This window comes from Rhynchophorus ferrugineus, unplaced genomic scaffold, assembly GCF_030347505.1.
Source record: "Rhynchophorus ferrugineus isolate W39M unplaced genomic scaffold, kcgeb_rfMv2 rfM3, whole genome shotgun sequence".
NCBI lineage: Eukaryota > Metazoa > Arthropoda > Insecta > Coleoptera > Curculionidae > Rhynchophorus > Rhynchophorus ferrugineus.
The window spans coordinates 33,442,215-33,469,365 of record NW_027472582.1 but is presented as its reverse complement, the minus strand read 5'-3'; the positions used below and the strand labels follow the sequence as shown (position 1 = coordinate 33,469,365).

The following is a 27,151-nucleotide window of genomic DNA, read 5'->3' as shown; positions in this document are numbered from 1 at the left end:
ATGCATAATTCTTATATGTCTGCCTCTTTCAAGACATGTTTACCAATAGAAATACAACATTTGAGTAAACGTCCACCTACCTAACGTAATATGTATATAAAAACGAATCGAATTACGTAAGTTTCTATAAAAGTTTAATTTTTAAAAAGCTTACATACGTATATGACGCAAAACGGCATTTCAGTCAGACCTCCCGTTGTAAACAACCCCTTAACTAGAAACAACCTCCTTCCCCGAACTCTGTCGCGCAACATTTATTCAAAAGCATCCCGACACGTATCCTCGAGGTGTTTCCTGGTGCATTTGCAACCGGCAAACTTCTAAGCAGATATATTTGTCAAATTATTTTTAGTGCTCTTGACGCGTAGTCTACTGAGCAATGTGTTTATCCAGAGGCGGCACGTACGACAAGAAATATAGCTTATTCATTATTAAAATGACGTAATACGAACTGGTTGTTCTACCCTGAGAAATTGAGCGGAACCGTTAAATTGATTCTTTTCTCCCCGATAAAATATTTCCCTCCACACTTGGTTGATAGTGCGGTGGAATCGTTTTATTAAATAATACATAACTATGTCATTAATATGAATAGCATTAAGATGATGCATTTACAAACAAACAAGTCTTTTCAGCGCCGAATATATTATACCAAAGATTAGGAGTACATAATTGGATCGAAGTTTTGTATTTCTTGTTAGTTCAATGAAAATTGTTACGAGAGGTATTCATCATCTTGATCAAACCAGTGTAAGAAATCGCTATAGAGTTTAATGATCAAATCAAATAATATCAATCAAATAAATCACTAATAAAATAATATCAAACACTCTACATACTCGATGTGAGCATACTTCATCAAAATCATAGTTGATTAATCATTAATATGAAGTATGAGATAAAAACTATTTTGCAATTTAAAAACACAATTTTATTTTTTTTAAATTTAGCTCAATTGAGTATTTTAAAACGTGGAAATATAACACTGAAAGAATAAAAGGCGAAATCAGTTTTTACCAAAGTTACAAGTTACTCATGTTGACCAAAATTTTAGCAGATCTAGATTTTTGTGCCATCGATTTGGTATTAAAATTAACTCTTACTATCCAACTGGTGTAAAATACAAGAGAGAAGAAAGTGTGAAATAGAAAACACTAAAGCACATATAGGATATGAAAATTACTTAGACAAGTTTAATGCAATGATATTGATCATATCAGAGAAAAGAATTATAATAAGGATTATATTTAGTGATTCCTAAATATTTATATAATAATATTCAGAAAGCAAAGATTGCTGTGGTTAACCTTGAATATTTAAGGACAAAAAAATACTGAATATACGAGGGTGGTTCAAATATGATGGAGACAAACGCTGTAGATGGCGCGCATGTATGTTTTGAAGGTCGTGGCTTGACTATGTGATAGCTGAGTCTCTTACGAACAGTGGCATAGTTTTCGTCGGGAGCGCATGTTTCACGCGCGTGCGACAACCATGAGTGAACGTTATGTGCCGACCGCAACGTATGTTTACCGTGCAAAGGCGTTAAAAGACTTTTCTTTAAAAGGCGTTCAAGGATGGCCGTAAAACCGTCAAGAATGGGCCGCATGATCGTCGATCAGGAACCAACATCAACCAACGAGTCATTTTGGAGGACCGTAGGATGAATGTTCGAGACATTTGGGCTGAACTCAGAATCAGTATTGGTAGTGTAGAGTCTGTCATCCACAAACACCTTCAATATCGCAAAATAACGGTGCAATCGGGTTCTAAACCCCAAGCAAAAATTTACGCGGTTGAGTCACCGCTTGTTAGCGCGTTACGAAGCAAAGGGGGGCAGTTTTTTTAACGCAAATCTCCACTACCGATGAGACATGGGTACACTATTACACTCCCGAAAGCAAGATGTCATCTAAAGAGTGGAGGAAGGGGCGCCAGTCAAAGAGAAGACAACCAGATCCACGGGTAAGGTTCTCTGTACGGTGTTCTGAGACCAGCGGGTTCTGGACCTCCGGATTTATCGCTCTGTGACTATCACATGTTTGGACCACTGAAAGAAGCCCTCGCAGTTCATGCGCACATGGTTGTCCAAGTTTCCCAAGGGATTCCTCGATTCTGGCATCAAAAAACCGCCGGAAAGATGGACAAAATTCGTGACTAGTGAGGGGAAATACCTAGAAAAATTGTACATTTTTCAAAAGTAAATAAACGTGCCAGAGTATTTGTCTCGATCATATTTGAACCACCCTCAAATAAGTCATTATGTGTTATGTTTCAGATGTTTTTATTATATACTTATTTTATACATATAGAACTATAATTTCTGTCTGTTCCTCGAATGTTTATATGTTGATAAATAAATTACATTTGTTACCACAAGATGTAATTAAATATAACAAATGAAATCAATAAAATTTTCGAATTTTATCATAAGTCTTAGAATTTTTTAATTACACTAATAATGTAGCAGTCGTTACTTTGTATTAAGATTATCTAATATTATTATGTACTTACCTGTCTGTATTTATCCCCAATAATATTTTTGTTTGGTTACATATTTACTATGAATATTTATCCATACCTGTAACAAAAAAAATGCTAAATGGAATAGAATTTCAAAGTTGAATAAATAATTAAACCGGAAAATCTCAAAGTAAGAAAACGCCGGGTATGTACTAATTTGTTATCCTCTCATTATTTCCTGTGTATATAATCCTAAACTTCAAAATTCACAAAATAACGGAGTATATAATTTATTTATTTTAAGAAAGTTCCACATAAAATCAGAAACTTCATAATTTATTCGCCATTAAATAAAAGGCTTTTATCCGAAGTTTATCCTACCCACGTACATTCTATCTACTAATGAATACTTCTACCAGCCAAATTATTACATTTAACCAGGCGTAAGGCAATAAGGCAAATATATTGCCGCTTTACTTGTTTTTAGAAACAATAGCAAATGTATATTACTTACTGTCCATTTCACTAATTAGGTAATTTCGGGATAAGCCCCAATTTTAGATAAAATAGATTTGAACGCAATACGAGGGTCAATTCCTTTGTTTATACCGTGGAATAATAAGACTAAAAGGGTTCTAGTCGAAAGTTTAATCCAATTCTAAGACAATGCTACTTTATTAAAAGGATAAAAAACACATTTCTTAATGAATTCAAAATATAAATTAATAGTTTAATTAATTTTTTTAAATACATAATAGCAATATATATTAATATATGAAGCAAATCAAATAAATTAATAAAATTGATATGGAACTAAATTATATATATATATATATATATATATATATATATATATATATATATATATATAATACTAAATAATACATACTAACAATTAATATTTGTTAAATGAAAGGGATTTTGACTTGACTTTATACATATGACGAAGCATATGGTAGTACTTCAACCGATTATAGGAAATTGGTGATAGTTAAAAGGCGACTTAATAAATATTGATGATTCGAATGTATTCATTTAAGTCATCATTATATCCGGAAATATATAAATACTTAATTTATGTAATTACTGAATATTACGGCAATCATACTGAATATCGAATACTCGATTAATATCAACAAAAATTTAAAAAAGCAAAGAATTATTTGAATCATGTAGAATTATAGATTATCCGGAACTTTGTCGCCGAGAGAGCTAGCAACATTTTCGCAGCCTTTCAGACCCTCAGTTTTGGAAAGGAATACTAATGATGAAAACAAAGTAGTGGACCAAATATGTGTGGAATTATATAGAAAAATAAAATAATTGTTTAACTAGGGGTATATCAAAAATAACTTGAATTAAGATACAAAAGATATATAGTGATTACTTGGGAGAAAATATAGATTATCCGTACATGATAAGTTGCTGCTACACAAGCAAATATTAAAACCAATATGGACCTACGGAATTCAGCTATAGGGATGTTCCGCGAGAAGTAACATCAAGATGATACAGTCATTTTCAAAAAAAGTGCTGAGAAATGTTGTAGATACACCTAGATACTGCTGGAACAGTTACTTATACCGAGACCTCCGGATTCCAACTGCCACAGAGGAAATTAAGAGATTGGCAACAATACATGAGGAAAGACTCCACTTTTATGTAAACACCGAAGTGCTGCAATGCTTGGGCAACACCGGATGCAAACACAAAATCCCAAACGGTGTGATCTTGTTTAGTTGTGTAGTCAAGTCTACTAAATGGTAAAAATACTGAAAATTACCACTAAATTTTATTTTATTAGAGGCTAAGTAAGGCCCAATTGGTCTTTCTTAATATATACCTAGATTTGAATCACTGTAGATATATTATAAGTTAGCCGGCACTAATCAGTAATAATATACTAATTGTTAAAAAAATTGTTTAACTGAAAATCGTAGTCCTTCATTGTCAGGCCGAGAACTTTTGATCATATCTCCATCATCATATATCACATCATGGTATCATATATACCATCTAATTGACACCTGGGAATAGGTAGTTCATAACGTGATGTTTCGAGAGAGTTGTCTTCATATTTGCATATATAAGATGTTCTGTGTGCTATGATTAAATAAAAATAAGTGTAAATAAATCATAGTGGTTGGATAAATTGACGGAACTTTTTGTTATTTTTAATCTACCAAGTTGAAAAGAGAAACAATAAGGTTATTCGCTTTTTTTCGTTATTAAAAGTAACAAGCCAAATTTAATTTACTGAAAACATTAATCACCGTGTTCTAGGATTTATCTAGATTTTGTGCTTTCCTGTTAAAGTGCAAATGTAAACTATCGTCAACAACTCAGCGCCAGCGAACCGATTCTTTATGTAGGCGACGGGAACGCGCGTCAATAAAGGTCCTCTCCTTAATCCTTCGTCCTGTATCCAGGATTTACGACCCGCTCGATTTAACCAATTTGCGCGACAAACAAATTTCGAGTGCCGAATCGGCGAGATCCGCATCCAATTGGCGCAATCACAAGATGACAGCCGTCTTACAAAACGCCCTCGTTTGTCGGCTCGGACGTCAACATTTTCATATTATCCGAAGCGAGGGTCACTCGATCGCTCGTCCACTGGGCAAAGGGCGATTTTGCTTGACTGGCTTTCATGATCAAATACTTGAACTTGAGATACCCATAATATTGTAAATAGGCGCGTGTATCACGCCTATAACTTGATACTCACAGAATCTTCAGAACTTATTTCAGATAAAAGTAGATAACATACAAGTAAAAATTGAATTAAGTACATCGTCTAGCGATTTTATTGTTTAGTAAACGTCGAAAAAGTAATTTTAGTAAATTGTAAATAAGGCTTACTGAGACAAAACTTCTTCGAATATAAATAAATGTGTAATGCTGTACGAAAATTACTAATAGCAGAAAGTTATTGTGTAAATAAAAATTTCCTTAAAGTGTTCCAACATTGTTTATAGCATTTCTCAATCACCCTTTGACTAGAAGAAAAAGTTTCCAGAAGTTCGTAATCAAGCACCCCTTAATGTTCCATCATATAATACATACAAGAAACCTTTTTAAGTAGCTGTCCTGTTTTGGCGATAACGTGCTGATAAAAAAAATATAAATATAAAAATAAAACTGCTACCAACCGAAAAATTATATATTATACTATTTTTGTTTGCCGGGTAATCAGTGAATTAGAAATGTGTTCATACATTAAACTAGATTGTATCTGATCAACATGTGTGGTAAATAATAAAACCTTCCAAGAGCTTTATAAAGTTCTTCTATTTTTGAAAACGTTTAGAAATAAATGTCTAAGTGAATTCTATATGAGAAACGTGCTCTTAATAAATATTATATAAACACACTTATATGTACTTTACAAGATAAAATATTCAGTTCGTTCTTTTTCAATAGGTTCTTTTTAAAAATAAAAAATTAACGAAGATTAAAAGAATGTAATACTTTTGTTAGAATTTGACAGTTAAATGATAAATTAAAGAAAATATACGGTAGTAAAAGAATTCATAAACTTACTGGTACTTCCAAACATCCACATATATGGAAGATCTAGTCATATTACCAATAGTTATCAATATTATATGTTACGAAAGGGCAGAACTGTATCAAATAATTATAATTTTTAGTTTTAATTTGATGTTAAAGCTTTATATTTTAAAAGGTCAGTTAACTTAAAGAATAGCGTCAGAAGTTCTATCCTATACCAATCTCTCATTTATAATGCTGTCAGAATAGTGAAGAAAATCATGGGTAAAAGTTAGGAAAATAATAATAAAATATATGTATATATATATATATATATATATATATATATATAACACTAAACATTTCACTCATTAGATTTCACAGCTAGACTGAACAAAGCCTTCTTTTTCAAACAACCAAGTGATGTATCAGTCGCGCTGTATAACACGTAGTGTGTTCAAAGTTAATTTGTACATTCGTCATCTAAATTTGTGACATCAAAACGTCACAATGTTGCCGCATCAACTTTGTGCTTTAGTTCAATTTAGCCTTGATATACAACAAAATTTTAATCCAAACAAAATACTTGAACAAAAATGTTATCAAATATAATTTATTTTAACATTATAATACATCTAAAAACTACAGTTAGTTCTACAGCCACAATAGTGTACAAATTAGTTATAACCTCTTATAGCCATTGTTTTAAAAAATTTTGCATACCGGACGATTTTGACATGCTTATTCGTTTACGTGTTCGAACTAAGCAGTCAGCATTGTGTCTCTTTTTAACTAGAATAAAATGAGAAGGAAAATATTGTCTGATTCTGAAACGAATTTACAAATTGCGGCATGCAATACATTAAATATCTTGATGACGTATTTACAAAAAACTTTGAATAAACTATATAAATAGTAACTATATAAACTTTATATTAATTTACATTTATTGATGATCATTGAGAATGAAACATGAGCCATGAAATAGAAACGATTAGTAAATTAATATCTAGTTGTTGAAAGAAATATCCATATATCGATTTTTGAGTGATTGAGTGATTCTTTTTAAAAATATGAATATTAACAATTAACTTTAAGGAGAGTGATTAAAGAAGAGTTGTCTAATCTAAATAATGACGGCTAAAAAAAACACTGAGGGTAAAATATTTTCGCGACCGCAGCATCCGCAAAATCAAACAGTACAAAACAAACAACCGTTGTGCGGCTATTTTTCTCGTTTGACTCGTGAGTCGACGACGCTAAATTAAAATTTCGCAGTCATTAATAACGTCTGATATTCCCGTGTCGTCAAGCCCGGGGCTAATATTAACAAAACATAATGGAACCCTGTTCGTTTGCAGAAGACGTTTGCTTTACGACCATTTTAATAAAATAAATGATGTCCGCACAGTGAGCCAAATTATGTCGCGCCGAATGAAATATCGTTTTTGCTGGCAGATTCCGGCCGCTCCGCGAAGAACTTCTTATTAGGCCGCACCGGTTAATTCCGTTTGTTTTGGTGCGGTTGGGCGTTGACGTCAAAAATCGATCACCGACAATCATATCATATGCAAGTTCACCTCGTGGAATTATTTTAACTATTCAATCAGAAACTGTTCATTATATTTACGTAACAAATTAACAGGGGAATATTCTTAATACTATCATTTAACCCGCTTAAGCTGTTGGTTATAAAAGAAGTGCTAAAAGGAGGTTATCCCAAATAAATACATGTTTAAACTAGTCCTTTGCACGTGATACCATGTTTGGTCAGACAGTGCATAACAGCAAATGCAGATTTAAATTCCATTCATGACTTTTTCATTTATTTAAATATAGTTGTTCTGCTATCTCCCACACTTTCAATGTGTGTCCAGAGTTCACAGGATTTCCCATTGTCCTCTTATTTATCATTTTTTAGGTGACGCCTATCCTTACAGTTGATACTCTTCAACTTGTTCTCTTCTCTCCCCCGTACAGTGCTCGAAAACGATACTCAAAAACACAATGTGATTTCCACGACTTCTACAAGCAGTCTTGATCATGTAATGGATCTCACTGAACATGGATAACAGATGCGCTGGTAGCTATTACACCTTAAGAACAGCTTTGTCATTTGATTTTAAAATAATCTGCTACCGAAGCCCATCATATACTTTTAGAAACCCATGATGATGCTGCTGCTTTATTGTATCCTAGTTGTCGATTTTGATTTCGACGATTTAAAAGTGATTATTCCGGCGAATATATGCAAGCAACTAAAAATATATACACTTATGTAATGCGTTGCTGGCCAGAAAAAAAATTAAGAATATAAGGAGTACTAATTCATAAATAACACAAGTACACCGGGTTTTGGACCTGAAAAGCTGTTATAAGCTAAATTGAGGGGATCAATCACAATTCAGCAGCCCATTCTAGTTCATTGGTTCTGGTTTTCAAGATATCCAATGAATGCATCATTTTACTATTTTTCGCCATTAACGGCTATTAATTAAATTAAAAAGTATAAATCAGAAATGAACAGAGATTGAACTGAGTCTTTTATACTGCTTGGGATCGGGTTTACGTATTAGAGTCCAACAGTAATCGTTCATCATGCATCCTCCCCAAAATCCTTAGTATTGCCTTTCGATTTTATGCTATATCTTCGTGCAGCTCCTCTTCTTGCTCAATGTTCGTATAGCCAAGTTTTTCGAACAAAGAAAATAAAGATGAAATGTGAATGCAGAAAATGTATTTTGAGGGACATTCGACAACTGTCGATTACGTACTTGTAATCTGGTGATTGGTAGTTACCGAGAAACTTATGAACAGCACATTAAAAAGATGCCCATGCTGCTGCTTTATCAGGCGTTAAGAATTTTGTAAACTTTGTTAACGATTAGATTTAGAGTATAAGGTCCGATAGTTCTTCTATTTTTACGTATGATAACTTAACTAACTTCTTAATTTCTTAATAAGGCCAAATGTAATGTGAAGAAGTAAAAATAAAACATCCTGAAGTCCTGAAACTGAACGTCCTTCACAACTGGTGGAGTGAAAGTAACAATCATTTACATGATTTTTCTATTCTCTCCATAACGTTGGAATATAAAAAGAAAAGTATACATTGTACATTTTTACAAGTTTATTCTGCACACGTTACAAACCAATTTCAGTACTTGTTATTGATTACTTGATTACTTGTATTAAAACTTATTAAACCCAAAGTCGAAAACTAGAACCTCTAGACACATGGATTGAAGATCCGAGTTCAGAGCATTAAATAACTTGAAGAATCGTTTTCATATGCTCAGGTAAAAAATATTTGAATCATGACTTATATTTCTGTTAAATCTAATATTTAATTTTATTTTACATTTCTGAGGTCAGTAAAATAATATAGATGAGAACTACCCACAAAGAGATATTAATTAAATATATTTTAAAATATTACCATGAGTTTTTGCGGTCTAATTGGTCAGTATGTTACCTTTCACAAGTAACATTTATTCTTGTTTATAAGGGTCGCCAACTTAAAATTAGAAAATTAGCATAACCTAACCACAAAATTAAAACTTTGATAATTAAGTGATGTCTCATTTATAAAACTGTACTTAATAATATTTTAATTACTCGGGTTAATGAAGATGTACGTGAAACTGTCAACACAAAGGACCCTAATAAGTCACACCATCATCTAGTGAAACCCTATCAACGCTACGAATTTAACATACAAATTGTTGACACACAAACGTCTATTAGTTCCTAATTAACCATTTACTTTCTAATATTCATATACGACCAGTTTAATTCCACTCTATGTTTTCCATCCCGAAGTTTTCATCAAACAGAAACAAAATTCCCAAACTATGGTCAAAACTTTTACTCGAAGGTCCAGGTGGGGTGGTAGTGTCGCAGTTGTCTACGTTCCACCCACCATTAATAATTCTAGGGGGCGCCACAAGAGCGAGACGAACGCTTTTTAGGCGCATAATTTAGCGCTGTTAAAAGTAAATTTAATGGACGGACAGAAACTTATAAATTATATAGAATCTTCCTTGTCAACGAGCTACCTCCTTTCATCGGAGGAACAAATAAGACTTACTTATAAGACTATAAAGCTGTTATATTCTTATTGTATTTTGTCTTTTTTCATTTCTTAATCTACTTATATACTGATTTAGGTAAATCGATCAACTAGTAACCAACTGTAGTGGATTATATTTGTTCTTGTTATACTATCTGTAGTTGATGTTTAGAATTTTAACGTTGAAATGAATATTTGAAGTCGATAAAAAATAAATATTTATTGCGAAAATAAATTGTTTACAGATTAGGTTTACTGCTGACGTTTCTAATTGAAATTTGGGCCTTTAGAATCGTAACCTCCTGCAGAACGTTTTGTTGGGCTGATCTCTAAATAGATCACTCGGCAGTTGGCTTAATGCCGAAGACCAAAAACACTAGTTGGTAAAAATGAGATTCTAAAATATCAAAAAAAGGATATTTTGTTATCTGAAAACAAATTGTGTTTACAGTGACATGAAAATTTTATTTCAGTGAAAATACAACTCACGTTAACAAATTGAACATTTTCCTGTGATGATTTTTAACGATTTTCAATGTGGATTATCAATACAGAAGTGCATCGATCAACTTACTTCGACCTTTGGTGATGAAGCCCTATTCTTGCGTACTGTGAAACGTTGATATAAAGTAAATTTAAAAGCGGTCTCAGTCCGTTAAGACAACAGTCGTCGATGCTGTGCTTGAAATGATATTGCACGGGCACCACGTGACTCAGCATCAGATTAACTCATACTTGGGTATTGTTATGGTGGGCATCAATAAGGTATTGCATAATTAGCCGTAAAAAAGATTTGTTGACGTCCGATTCCGCATAATTTGGTAAAAGCTAAAAATGTGCTTATATCAATTGACCTAAAGAAATACGATTGCGGTGCATCAAAAGCTGTGTAAATATTTACACAGGTGGCGAATCTTGGATCTATGCGTATGGGTTCCAAACAAAATATGTAATTCACTTTGCTGGTCTTTTAAGACCGGCCAAACTCGACAAAAGTAATTCGTGCGGGAACCAATTTGGCACAAATGATCGTCTGTTTCTTCGAAATAACTCTACATGTGACAAACGTGCCATTAGAGCAACGTAGAACGGTGAATAATTAATGGTGCATAACCATTTGTTTACCAGAACTGCTCCGTAAAATTCGAAAAAAATTGGGTGGACAATATTTTTTATACCGTGAAGAAGCACTTTATGTATTCAAAAACCATGTTTTGTCGGTATCAGAGTAGAAAAAGAGTTACGCAGGCGCATACAATAGTGAATTATCATGGAGCATACTTAGAAAAATAATAGAGCCATGCTTGTTAAAAAAATACTGACATTTTATAATTCAGCTCAAAATTTAAATATCAACATATACATGATTATAGACGGGAGAAAAATACTTATTACACGCAGAAACTTTTGAGATTTTTAACTTGTTTCAAATAATACTACTACTAAGTATTCCTCTCAAATGCTTAAATATTGACATTTAATATATTTTAAAGTATCCTTTTTAGCAACTAGATTTTATCTGGACTGGACCTACTATTTAACATGGGCTTCGAACCACGGGCCTCAGCATTAAGCCGACCGAGTGGCCAGTGCCCAACTTAGAGACCATCCCAGTAGACATCCGTGATTTAGATGGTTATTCCGTGTCGGATTTTCAACTGTTGCCTATAAAGAAATTTACTATGGCAATCACGAACATAAAGTACATTCATGCCACAATAGGATCCGAACCCGCGACTGTTGCAACAGTAGGAGGACTGTGACTGTTGACCACTGCGACACCAAGCTGGCTTAAATATTGTTAATCTGAAAAATGCTAAAGTAATGACATATAAACATTAAGAAGAGTGTTTTTATCGTACGTAGTTATACAATACTATAGTTTATATATCTCGGTGAATTCATGGTAACATCATAATTCACAAATTTAATTATCTGATCAAGAGTATAAATACATTAATCGTAATGTACGCGATCAAACTATCTTCTATAAATATTAATATTTATGTAAACTTATAGAAGTCGGCTCATATAATGTAGCTTTATAAATAAAATTATCAAATTCAGATTCATTCAAAAGGCGAAAAATATTTTGGCTATTTGGTAAATAGTCGCCTATCTACAAATAGTATAATTAACTATTACCGTTTAAAAGTTCTCTAATCTACTTGAATCTATGATATACAAATTTAGTGGTGCACCATCAAGATTATTAATTTTCCAAAAACAGGAATTAAGCATCAAGAAACATTATCAACACTTTAGTGTATCAAAACCTGTGATATTTATTAAAATCAGGTGGACATTGTTACGATTTACTTTACCACTACCTAAATGTCGAAAAATGTTCCTAATGCCTAATCGATTAGAAGACTGAACAAAGGGTAAAACTTTTATATAACTTTCTATAATTAACTCATACTAAATTAGTAGTATATATAATTAAATATACAAAAAAAGGAAATACAAGACCTAATTTTAACCTTAAACTTTTTCTTGACTCTTATTAATAAATGAAATTACCTAATTAACGATTTTTTTGGCAACGATTGAAATTCTTTATATTTTAAAAGTCCCAAAGAAAAAAAAGTTAATAAATCTAATTTTAATAGACGTAATGCTACGAAGCAAAAAACTTGCTTGAATGCGTATTTAATTTTTGTTCAAAATCAATTTCTATTTAGTAAAGTTTTAAAAGGTTTTTAATGTACTATGTACAATTAATGGGGATTTTCCGTTTACGGTTTTCATGGTTTTATAACCATTTGATGGATACAAAAACAAAACAAAATATTTATCGAGAATCTAATCTAAATAAAAACATACATTTTACATAACCAATCAAAATTTCCCATTACTTTTTGATGTTCGAAAGAATTTTAAATGAATCGTAAACGTACAATACGTACTTTTTATTTCGACGTTATTTTAATGTCGACAGTAAAAGGGCTTTGGAAAACCGAATGAGTAATGAACGGTAATATAAGTGTTTTTCCTTTACTCAACTAAACTTTTTAACGTTCACTTTAACTAATTTTATTAAGCTATTTCAGTAAATTGATGATGACGGCATGAACATGCATTTCACATAGTTCAAGAAATGCGCAAAGGAAAACACTGTAAATATAAAACCATTTTTAATGGTATCAATTAAATGTTCATTGAAATTAAAATGTAATGGCTAAAATAGTAATTTTACCAGAATTCACAAAACATAGAAATATAGGAAATAAATATATGGAAACTTAAATGGGACCTTCTCGTAACTGTGTTTTGCGCCTTTGAATAACTAGAGGGTCGGAGGTAACAAAATTACAGATTTCCTTTCATTCTTCAGGTTTAAAATTTTGTCACATATTTGTGACAGGTTATATTTGTTTTTGATTATTTTTGTGTATAATTGTAAATAACTTTGTTATTATAACGTTATTGTTGTAGCTTTTAAGATAAATATTATTTGTTTAAATACAAAATCATAATTAAGCTTTTAATCAAATTTTTGTATTTTAAACCGACCAGATGGTTTACCAAGATTTCTAAACCAAGATGCAATTTCCAAATACAATTTTCATAACAAGTCTTTCATTAAAATCTACATTCAAAAATAATTTTAACAAAAAAATTGTACCGATTTATTTTTTCTTTTTGGTGTTAAATATTTGCTCATTAAATTACGTAGTTATTTTATTAATGTTAGAATGGGTAGGATAAGTAAAGGTGCGTGGCCAAAGTATGTGAAAAAATAGGAATATAGAAACAACACTAGAAAATAAAGAGCGCTATAGACTACGCGGTCAGCTACCTAGCTTAGGCGATTTAACATTAAAAAACGTATACAGTCGAACATACAACCTCCTTCTTTTTCGAAGTCGGTTAATCGAATTGGAATACATAATATTTGTATTCTCACAGACCGTTTCCCTCAGCCTATCGAGAAGAAGTATATGGCTATAAGTTAAATATTGGAGTTGCTCAACCGACATCAGAATTCGCCACATCAGAGAAGAATCAGCAATCTATTTAGCTTTGTTTGTGGGTATCTACCTTAATAGAGGGATAAATGGAGAAAAGAAGCCCCCCTTGATGCGCCAAATATTGTTAGCCCCCTCCAGAAGTTCCCACGCAAGCTGCACCAGACTTATAATCTATAATAAGATCTTATAAGCTATAAATGGGAAAATAGCTTTGTAATATAATATATACTAATATATTGATTGATTGATCACTAGATCAATCAATGAAGTGAGGATGCTCACATCAGGACTAAATTAGAAAAGACTTCCAGTGTCATTTGCATTTTATATACACAATTGTTTCTGCATATTCTATTATACTCGCAGTCTTCACCATTTATCGTTTTTTTACTATCACTCTTATATACATCCATAAATCAGTTAATTCTTTGTTTCCCATGTCCTGCATGTCTCAATATTTCATTAGAAGAGTTTGTAACTTTCTAGCTTTACTAGAAAACATATTCATTTCTTCTAAGCCATATAATGTGTTTAAGTTCCTCGATAAGATAAACAGGTCAATTGAAAAGTTCCCGGCCTGACACATAGATGGCGCTACTAGAATTAAATCCATATGCTTTTTAGTTATCCCTAACCGTCAAAAGATGCGTTTATAAATTTGACAGCTATCGGATCATTAGTTTGTGCATTATAGCATTTTGAGTGAAGCAACTTTTATTACTGTGAAAATAATGGATAAAAAGGAATTTCGCGTATTGATAAAATATTGCTTTTTGAAGGGAAAAATACAGTTGAAGCAAAACTTGGATTGATCTCGAATTTCCGGACACTGCCCCAAGAAAATCAACCATCAAGAATTGGTATGCTAAGTTTAGACGTGGTGAAATGAGCACCGAAGACGATGAACGCAGTGGGCGCCCAAAAGAGGTTGTTACCGACGTTCCAAAAGCGTGGGAAAACGTAACAGTCGGCTGACAAGGTTATTGCTTCTGTATTGTGGGATGCGCATGCAATAGCTTTCATTGACTACCTTGAAAAAGAAAGCACCATCAACAGCGACTATTACATAGCGTTATTAAAGTGGTCGCCGAAACTGAGGCCTATTTTAAAGCAAAGGACAAATCATACTACAAAAATGGTATCGAAAAGTTGAAGTGTCGCTATAATCAGTGTATGACCCTTGAAGGGAATTATGTTGAATAAAAAAACTAATTTTGCCAAAAAAATGTGTTTTACTATGGTAGGCCGGGGATTTTTCAATTGACCTGTTAGTGTCTACCATAAAATAGAAGATATTCTTTATTTATATGCGCGCAGTTGTCGTTCGACCTTCGTAGAGTAAAGACGTGTTTGGAGCGACGGTCAGTGTAATAAATTTGAAAGTGTACTACCTGTGCCACAAATGCGATTTTAAAAAATAAGTAAAAACCGTGACGACAATAACAGTGTTAAAACTGCGCGTTAAATGTTTAGTGAAAATGTGTTTAAAACGATGGTCACTGCAATAAAGTAACAAAGGTAAAATTTTGGGGGCTGTTAAGGGTCGGAGGTGCATCATCTGTACCACAAATGCGGCGTTATAACGGTTCTGAAACAAATACCGGTACTGAAATTTTTGTAAAAACGTGAATTAAACTATTCATTAAATAAAAATGATTAATAGAGAGAACCAGAGACTAAATGAGATGGAAACACAATCCTCAACGTCAGGTGAAGCTTATCTGGCACAACAGAATCAAATCTTTTGTCAAGAAAACCATAAGAGAACGCAAAATGAGCAAGCTCTCTATAATGCGTATATTAACGAAAAAACAGCCCGACGGAATCTGGAAATTGCACTAACAAATATGCAAAAACAATTAGATGCACTACAACTCCTAATAAAAAACCAAAACACATACAATCCAACTAGCATTCCCGTAGTGAACCAGTGCACTGAAAACAAATTGCCTGTAAACTATGAAACAGACGAGGAAGAATTGCAAAAAGAAGTAGGCTGGATAACAGTTAAAAGAAATAAGAAACGAAAAGCAAACTACACACCTGAAGCTTCACCACAACAACCAAAAACCATTAAAGCACAAGAATTGAATAAAGAAATAAAAGTGCCGAGACCACCTCCAATTATAGTAAGTAATGTCACAGACTTTGACTTGCTATATGAAACAATGAAAACAAATAATATACTATTTAGAGCAACAACATTAAACAATGGACAAATCAAATTAAACGCCGAATGTCGTAAAACTTTTACGAAAATTGCTGAGTGCTTGGAATTCCTAAAATTACAATGGCACTCGTATGAAGATAAGCAAACCAGAGACATTAAAGTAATGGCAAGAGGGCTTCCACCGACAGCTAAAACTACTAAAATAGTGGAAGAGTTAATAAAAAATGGACTTAAATGTACTGACGTCACAAATATCCTGAAAAAAGAACGAAATAAAAATAACAATGGAGAAATAGTTGTCCAGAAGAAGCCTTTACCACTGTTTATGTTATCATTCCAACATAACACGGACATAAAAGCAATTTATGAAATTAAACAAATTCTAGGAGTCGAAGTAAAAATAGAACCTCTTAGAAAGGCAAATCTTGTGCCACAGTGCAAGAGATGCCAATTACATGGACACACACAAAAATTCTGTAAAAGGGAACCAAGGTGTGTAAAATGCTCAGGAAAACACATCACGGGAGAATGCAAAAAACCCAAAGGAACAAAAGCGAAATGTGCGAATTGCAATGAAGCGCATCCAGCAAGCTACAGAGGATGCGTAGTTGCGAAAACATTCCAAGAGAGAAGAAATAAAATCAGTCAGGCTAAAGAGCAAAAAACAGTGACTCAAAATAAACAACCAAAAATGTACAACGAAATCAACGATGAAATGACCTATGCTCAAAGCATAAACCAAACCGCTCAAAAAGAAACAAAAAAAGAAGACGTTACAACCAACGAACTGCTATTGAAACTTATAGCAAAGCTGGACAACCAGGAAAAGATTATTGAATCGTTTTCTGAAAGATTACTTAAACTCGAAAACAATAGGGCGGTGGCCTCAAGAACTAAAAATGGCAAGTAAAGACATCCGCATCGCAATTTGGAATGCTAATGGGATTCAGAAACATCACGCTGACCTACAAGTATTCCTAGAATTGCAAAAAATAGATATTTGCTTAATATCTGAAACCCATTTGACAAAGGAATCCTTTATTAAATTTAGAGGATATTACTTTTACCACACCATTCATCCAGCTAACACAGCAAGAGGAGGAAGTGCAATAATAATAAAAAATAATATATGCCATCATCAAGAACCCGGACTCAGTTTAGCAGAAAATCAGGTAACGGCAGTAACTGTTATATCTAGCAAATACAGGGTTACATTAGCTTCCATATATAGCCCTCCAAGATACAACCAAAAAAAAGAAAATTACTTGAATGTTCTAAACAACCTAGGAGAAAAATTTATAATCGGTGGTGATTTCAATGCTAAAAATACAAGATGGGGATCTAGAATGACGACAACTAAAGGTAATGAATTACATAAAGCAGCTGCTGAGCTAGGGTGCAGTTACATGTCGACAGGAAAACCAACTTATTGGCCTACCGATCCAGAGAAAACTCCAGACCTGTTAGACTTCTTTATAGCTAGAAACATAACCACTAACTACATGGAAGTTGAAGAAAATTTTGACTTAAGTTCAGATCACACACCTGTGATTTTGACGCTGAGTGAAAACATTATAAGAAAACAACAAAATCCAACATTAACCAACAAGAGGACAGACTGGGAAGGATTTGTTGAAGAAATAAACAATCGAATTCAACTAAATGTTCCCCTTAAGACAGAAGACCAATTAAATTATGAAACCGAAAAATTCGTTGCAGACATCCAACAGGCTGCTTGGAATAACACTCCAGAAATTAAAACTTCAACCAAAGGAATAAATTACCCGAAAGAAATCAAGGAAATGGTAGCTGAAAAACGAAAACTACGGAAAAAATGGCAGCAAAATAGAACACCTGAAAATAAGAATATCTTAAACAACATAACACAAAGGTTGAAGAGGGAAATTTTGGAAATTAAAAACAATTCCATAAATAACTATCTACGAAATTTAACAGATGACAAGAACACAGACTACTCGCTCTGGAAAGCCACTAAATACCTAAAACGATCCTGTCTACATAGTCCTCCGATAAGAAACATGCATGGAAGTTGGGCACGCAGCAACCTGGAGAAAGCAGAAGCATTCGCTGACCATTTAGAGAAAACTTTCAAACCAAACGAAAGTGAAATTGAACATACTTTACCGGACATAGACGGCGAAAATTCGACAATTCAATTAACAACTCCGAAAGAAGTCACCAACGTTATTAAAACTAACATCAAGCCAAATAAATCACCAGGCTATGATTTAATAACAGGGCAATTGCTGCACAATCTGCCAAGAAAGGGTATTATAAAGCTCACTAACTTAATCAATGCAGCATTTCGACTGAAATATGTCCCAGACGTTTGGAAAATGGCTGAAATAATAATGGTTCCAAAACCTGGAAAATCACCAAATGATATAAAAGCTTATCGACCTATCTCACTGTTACCGATGATAGCTAAGGTATTTGAAAAGCTCCTCTTGAAAAGATTAAAACCAATTATAGAGAGAAAAAACCTAATACCAACACACCAGTTTGGGTTTATTACCAAACATTCAACGATTGATCAAGTGCATAGAATAACAGATGTTATTGAAAAAGCCTATGAAGATAATAAAGTATGCTCAGCTGTATTCTTAGATGTAGCACAAGCTTTCGACAAGGTATGGCACAAAGGCCTCGTCCATAAGCTACAGAAAATATTACCGAAGCAACACACCGAACTATTAAAATCTTACATCACAGCCAGAATGTTTAGAGTGAAACAAGAGGAAGCTTACTCTACAATAAAAGAAGCTAAAGCAGGTGTACCACAAGGAAGTGTACTGGGGCCAATTCTGTACCTACTTTATACATGTGATATACCACAAATCGAAAACATTACAATGGCTACATTTGCTGATGATACTGCTATTCTTGCTGTCGGAAACAATAGCGAAGAAGCAACCCGAAACCTACAACAGGCTACTGACGCTATAAATAAATGGACCCAAATCTGGAAAATACAAATTAACCAAAACAAATCTGTGCATGTTCAATTCACCTATAAACAGGCCGCGCTTACACCATTGACCATAAACCACACTGTCATACCATACAGCAATAATGCTAAGTATCTCGGAATGACACTTGATGCAAAACTACGGTGGAAGGAACATGTCAAAAAGAAAAGAAAAGAACTTGAGTTAAAATATAGAAAAATGTATTGGCTAATTGGAAGAAAATCTCAATTAACTATACATAATAAATTACTTCTATATAAACAAATATTAAAACCTATATGGACATACGGAATACAATTATGGGGATGTTCCGCAAAAAGCAACATAAATCTAATACAAGTTTTCCAGAACAAAGTCCTAAGAAGCATCGTAGGTGCACCCAGATATTACCGGACCATTTATTTACATCGAGATCTTCAGATACCGACTGTCAATCAAGAAATTAAAAGAATTGCAAAGAGACATGAGGAGAGACTTCACTCTCATGTTAATTTCGAAGTATTACAACTCTTGGACAACACCAAAACCGGACGCAGACTCAAAAGGACCAAACCATTTGAACTTGTGTAGTGTGTTGTAGTGTAGTGCAGTGAGGTGCATTAGAAAAAACTCAAAGTGTTAAAACAATTATTATTATGTTAGAGACTATGTAGGACTGATGAGTCCTATTAGATATATACCTAGATTTAAGCTATTATAAGGACAAATTGTAGGTTAGTCGGCAACGACTAGTAACAATGTATATAATTATAAAAAAAAAAAAAAAAAAAAAAAAAAAAAATTTATATGCGCATATACATGTTAATTTTAATTGTTTAAGCGTTTGCCCTATTGTATTATTTTGCTTTATTGTCGTAATGAAAAATAGTTCCCTTCCAAAACACTATAAACAAATTTAAAAATTCGATATCAAAGATAACTCAGCCGTAAGGCAATCGGTTATTTTTTTGTTTTTCCATCGATATTATAACGGTTAGCGATCTCGACACAATCTAAAAAGAAAACCCATAAAAATATCGTATCGAAAAATCCAGCTGTGCAATGTTCTAAAAGAAAATCCAATTTCGAGTAGGAAATTAAAATCGGTGCAGTTCAAGAAAACCGATGCAAATAAGTTATTGAAAATTAATCCAAATTTATAGCACGTAAAATTTTAAAATGGAAGGGGGTACGCCATCCCGCTTAAGCCGCTAGATGGAAATGTCCCCCCTGATATTGAGTTGCAGTCACGTTCGCCTAAAGAAACTATTTTACGGGATACTAACAAAGTTTTTGAAATTCCCAGCGATAATTTTACGTAAAAAGGCATTTTTGCATAGCTATCGATTTGGGTCTTGTTTAATATTAATGCTTTACGGGATCGATCTACATAATTTTGGAAATTTTCATATATATTACAGTCTATATGAATTACATTGTATGATAATTATTTATTGTACATAAAAATAATGTAAGCACGCATATTATATCATGTAACTAGTATTCGAGGAAACGCAATCGACCAGTGCTTGTGTTGTATCTTGTACAAGATTGAAACTAAATTAAAAATTTTTGTGTTTTAAACTCTTTCATATTCCCTAACTCACATACATATTTTAGTTAATTCAATTTATTATATGTTTCTTTAGTGAGTTGGTGCTTAACACTGTTTTCCGAATAAGAACTTCATATTACACTGAAGCATCCTGCAACTACCGATGAATTCTTTCGTCTATTCAAAGTTTTTTGTACATATGTCATCAATATGTTTAATGTATTGCCTGTCGCAATTTGTAAATTCGTGTGAGAATCAGAGAATATTTTCCTTCTCATTTTATTCTAGTTAAAAAAGGACACAATGCTGTCTGATTAGTTCGAACACGTAAACGAATGAACCTGTCATAGTCGATCGGTTGTCAGACGTATGGAAAATTCTTGAAAGCAATAAGAGGTTATAATTTTAACCTATAAACTATTGTGGCAGTTTAATTAACCGTAGTTTATAGATATACTATAATGTTAAAATAAATTATATTTAATAACATTTTTGTTCAATTGTTTTATTTAGATTAAAATTTTGTTGTATATCAAAGCCCAAATGAACTAAAACTCAGAATTGATGCGGCAATATTGCGTCACAAATTTAGATGACGTACGTACAAAATAACTTTGAAGATAACAGAAGATTCGGACTAGCGCATGTGTATAATCGGCTATTTTAAAATATAGTGTTGATCAAGCGAAAACAACAAATAATTTAGTATATTTAAATTTTGTGGTGCGGAGTGTAAATACGGAAGAACAAAGCTAACTACGGAATGTAAGGTTAAATTCTTAAAAGTTTAAATTTCTACACAGCCTCAATTTTGTTTATAGTTGGAATATTAACTACTAAATTTTTTTCAAGTTTCAACAAAACATTTTCAAGGACATCAAATACAAGTCAACATATGCCAAAATTTCACCTGCAACTTCATATTTCAAAACAATAAGGAAAAAACAAAGAAGACAATAATTTAAAAATTTGAAATTTTGTTGTAAATAACAGTACATTACGTCAACCTAAAGTTAGATAGTTAGTTCAATAGTCAATTCATTAATGAGACTCCTCGTCCATAAATAATAGAGTAACCATGATATATTTTAATAACGATTTAATTTTTCTTTTAAAGGTGAAATGTTACTAGAATTTGTTGAGTGAAAGCTGAAGAAAGTTAAATTAGAATAATAGGAAAAATTAGATAGCATGCAATAATAGTGGAGGACCATACTTCGAAATGAGCAAGTTTACTAATTGGAATTGACCTCAATCAAATAAACAAAACATATAACATTAATCATCAATAAAACCCTAATGATCTAATGACTACTAATCTCAGTGTGGAGGTGTGAAACAAAGAACGAAAATAGAATACATTTTTATAAAAGAGCATATGTAAATAAGTTAATTTTTTTTATAAAAATAATAACTTATTTCAGGATAAAAGTATGATGGTCTGCATGATGAAGATTTTGCTTTAACATAGATGAATGACATGATGATGAATGAAAGTATTAAAATGTGCATTTTAATTAGTACTTAATTTAAAATATTTCATACAAAATTAATGATAATCTATCATATTATCTTTACTAGCATTTAAATTCCGAGTACTTAAGGAAATATTTATGTTTGCCTATTTTAACATATGTTTGACTATTGCTTTTTAATTTCATGGGGCTAAATTTCTCAGACGCGGAGCGATTTACAAAGAAAAATATATTAGACTAAAATTTTCAATACCAGTTAAAAAATGAAGTATATGCGCTTGAGCAGTGTTTGCCAGAAGATCTCTTGTTCCGTCAAACTATAAATTCAAATAAATCAAAATGGGCACCTGCTATATCGAAAATTCCATTCTGTTTCCTGTATCGAGATAGAGTTTGGTCTGTTTTGTAAAAGAAAAAACCATCAGTGTCGTCTTGTATCGCCGTTAAACAAGTCGCCTCTTTTTTATATAAAATAAAATAGAATTTTAAAGTAAATTAACAATGTTTGTCTTTCAAACGTATTCCATAACTCAAATACATATTTTAGTTAATTTAATTTATTACATGTTTCGTTAGTGACTGATGCAAGAAGTTCACATTCCAATGAAGTACCGATGAATTGTAAATATTTTACCAATATAGATATATCCGTGTGTATATTATTCTTACTACTGTTAAATAGTTTATAGCGACAAACTGAAAAATATGATTATATTAGTCAGAAGCGGCCAAAGAGAAGTCAATGTTTGCTGAACAAGGTGTGTTTAATAAACACTCTTCATTGAAGTTTATGGTCAATAAACGTAATAAACATACAATATACGATACAATAACTTTTAATATTAAGTTACGTGGTGAAGAACCACTAATAAATTCATTGTTATAATGATGATAATATTTCAGCATTGTGTGATTATAAAAGAAAAAAAAACAATATTTTGTAAGATATGACCTTATGATTTTAATAAATAAAAATGTGTAATGGTTACATTTAGAATTGCCTCTACAAAAATTATAGTAGATTTTTAATGAGATATTAACACTATCCAGAAAAAGTAAATAATTACTATACCTAATTGAAATGCAGATCGGACACAAAACTTTGAAGACATAAAACGACAAGTTACTTAAACAGTTTTTGGGAACGGGAGAAATTTAAAAACTTGGAAGGCGGTATTGTATTGATTAAAAAAAGTCCACATCAATGTGTAAGTATATTAATTATTTAATTATATTATAATATTATTATATATTATAATATTATATATATATATTATTTAATTATAATATTATTTAATTATATTATAATTAGGTAAAAATGGGCATTTTGTGGGATCATTTCGGAGAACCTTGACAACAAAAAAGAATGTTAAGAAAAGGGGTTTCTGTGTATCTGGTGGAATATGAAGGACGGACTTTATCATGAACTAATTGATGAAACTATTGAGAAGATCGTATATTTTTAAATAAAACGACTATTACAGTAAATATTATTTTTAACAATAAATATGTTTCTTTCTGGGTGGACATACATTTTAATGAGCTGTTTAAATTTCCAAGGTATACTTGACGATGTTTTCGGACCTATATCGAGAAAATCCTGTTTTACCGACCCCGTTCTAGGCTACTGCAGGATTTATGTATTTGATGCATGTTGTCGCCCAGTTCCTGCTAATTCTAATTTATTGGCATTTAAATAAGGTAATTATGCTGAAATTTGCTCTGGCCTCATAGAAATATTTTTTATTCCAGTCTAAAGCAATTATTGGGAAAAACATTAAATACGAGGTAATTAGCGTTCGATTAGTTGTCGATGTCAATTAAGGGAAAAAGGAAAAAGTAGGTTATTTATTTTTGCATTTCAATTTAATTAAAACGAAATATATTCATAGTGAAAACTTATTACTTCTATTATCAGTAATAAACCGCTTAAAAGATATTAGATTGAAAGAGCTTGGATTGATAAGATTAAGAAATAAGCAGCTAGAATGATTAGGTTATGCCTCTATTCGCTTCATTAACATTTGACATTTACATGAAAGCCAGAACATTACTTTTTTAAAATAATTATTATCCAATCAATAATTATTTCGACTAAGATATTAATAATTAACATCGAGAAAAGTGAAGAATGGTGACAAAGAGTAATGAAATTATTTAAAAACTCAGAGAATAATGATCTATTGATATTAGAAGCTTTGTATATCTGTATTCCTTACCTAGCCTGGTTACTGACGTGGCTATGCTATGTTGTCCAGAAACAACCATAAATTAAGATTAGATTAGACATCCATAACCTGAGTGGGGGTCGAATCCATGACTGTCGTCGATACTATCCAATTTAATGACTTATTAATACTTTGTATTCGTACGTTTGATAAGTAAGTTAAGAATATTTTATAAATTTAGATAAAGTTATATAAATAAAAGAACATAAGCAAATAAAACACATGGTACTAAATCACGCCTTGCAGCGGTCTAAAATACAATTATCAATCAAAAAATCAATACAAATTTAGGTCGGCGAGTTAACATATTGTCATAAATTACTAACATTTTTCTACATACAATTTTGAGCGAATAGGACCAATACAATACACAAAACGCTTTTAAATATCAATCTTTAGTTAACTTACGCGCCGCTTTAATGGCACTTTCAATAATGACATCTTTATAATGTTTATACCACTCATAAAGTCTACTATGAGTTAAACACTCAATACCACACACTTTTTTGACAATTTCGCTAGCTACGAAAAATGATGTAAGGTTTGCTCTTTACTTGTTATTTGTTTTAGAACCTATGCAACGTACACAATATAATTTATGTGCTAACGTAAACAAGTATTAAACAACCTAACCTAAGTACTCAATTAGATAGTTTGGACACTTTTTATATAAGATAACATTTTATTACTATTGAACTATTCAGTGTATCACTGAACACTCAATATTCATTTTCGACAATCACAACTCTAGTCATTTGATGGGAATAAATATTCTCTATTAAAATCCATCAAACACTTTTATAAACTTGTGGTAATGCTACTCCGTCATACCACAATTGTCGGTTTTGGTTTCAAAGATATAATGTGATGATTTTGATGTCAAAGGCAAGAAACCGTCTGAATGATCAAGACTTTTTGATAATTATCTTTAGATGTCTACAAGCGATGGTAAATATCTAAAAGAAAAGAAATTGACTGAAAATGCAATTTCGAACCGTTTCAACATTGTGGTTTCGTTCGAGAAAACAGTTTTCTGTGGCGTATTCTAATTATATATTCTAATATAATAAAAACTTAACCTATATTGACAATCAAATGCAAAAAATAATAGGCTAGTCCGGGAGACCCAAACTTATCGATATTGAAGAATCAGCAAAGTGTGGCGTATTACGAGTTGCTACAACTGAACGAAACTGTTACGGTAGATGACAAACGACGTTAACTGAACGATTTTAATGATGTATTTTTTCAAAAAAAAAATAGCAACAGCTAATAATAGACGTAAAGTCACTGCTTTGCATGTCGATTACACGTTGTGCACAATAGTTGCGAAAAATACAGTATTGTAGCTCGATTGGGAAGTGCTTCCATACCCAAGATACACACCATACATAACGCCTTCTGATTGTCATTTATTCAGATCAACGTATCATATCTTGCATAGCACTGGGATTTGAAATGTTGCAGAAATTGCGAAAGGGGATTGATGATTGGGTGGCTGTCAAACCAACATTGTTCTTTTCACGCAGGATCGCCAAGTTGTCAGAAAGATGGTAAGAAGTTTTGATCAGTATCTATTATTCCAATTTTTCTCAGTAAATTCCTTATTAAAGTGGAAAAATTAGAACCTTTGACACCATGACAACCAAGGCACTAACATTGCGCCAGAATGCAACTTGTATAATAATATATATATTTATTAATACTATTATTATTATTACCCTTCCACAAACTGCCGAGAGGGCAATAAGTATTTGTTATGTTTATATTATATATACATGGCATGTAGAAAATCACTTTATAAAGTGATTTCCTACATGCTACATGCATGACCATATATGATAAAATATAATATTTTATAATATTAGGGAATAGTTACTTTAATAGAAGTAAATTGAAGCTGCATCATATAGATACGAAATTAGTTTGATGATTTACATTAATAGTGGAATAAGTAGAAGCATTTTAGGTGCATTTTTGTACTATATATACTAGATTTATTAATAATGATACAGGAGGCATGCACAGATGTATATTTAATTTATCTGTAGCTATAAAAGAAAAAACATATATCAAGAACGTTCCTGGTTGGCAGTTCCCTTGAGAGTTCAAATATGATCCGTATAATAAGTTTACGTCTTCATATTTTATGGCCAAATAAACCTTCATCACTCGCAGTCGAAAGGCACCGAAATTCGCAGCAGCGCTGCAGGATGCGGCCAAAAGGAGCGCCTGGAAACGAGCGCCGTCTCTGGAGGACGGCAGCTTTGCAGACTAAAAGCGCCATGGTATTAAACTTTCACGACTATCTCTAATGCAAACTATCTAGCGAAAGGTCCCGACCATATTGAAAAATTTATGCCGTTAGGCGTCGCTCTAGGCGCCGTTTCTTTTATTGTGGGAGTTATGGTGAACGTCGTCGCAGGATTAAGAAGATGGGTCTGCCAGGACCCTGTTTTAGAAAGGGTTTTCCCCTGCTCATAACTGGGGAAATGGTAGTTTTACGAAACGGTCGTATGGACATCCGGCAGCGGATTGTCATGGATTTATAGTCCAAGGCACAATATTTGAACACATGTAACCAGTAACTGAACGATTGTAATTTTGAATATTGAATATTTCAATTTACTGATTTTGTGATTACTATTAGATCCAAAAAAATATTAGAACGGTTCTAAGAACGAATAAATTTACCGATTATACTTTAAACGAATATACGAAAATTCAAAAATAGTGTTATTTGAAACATGTTA

General features: G+C 32.3%; 1 protein-coding gene across 2 annotated transcripts in view; it reads right to left on the bottom strand.

Annotated features, from left to right (window-relative positions):
* LOC143193098 (uncharacterized) overlaps window positions 1–27,151 on the bottom strand; it is a 917,882-nt gene that overhangs the window by 283,818 nt on the left and 606,913 nt on the right. Inside the window, exon 1 of one of the 2 annotated variants that reach the window (XM_076399063.1) lies at window positions 2,515–2,583. The exons of the other annotated variant lie outside the window; for it this stretch is intronic. The gene's annotated coding sequence lies outside the window, so the exon portion shown is untranslated. Of the gene's footprint in view, window positions 1–2,514; window positions 2,584–27,151 lie in introns of those variants that run through there. 2 annotated transcript variants of the gene reach the window in all.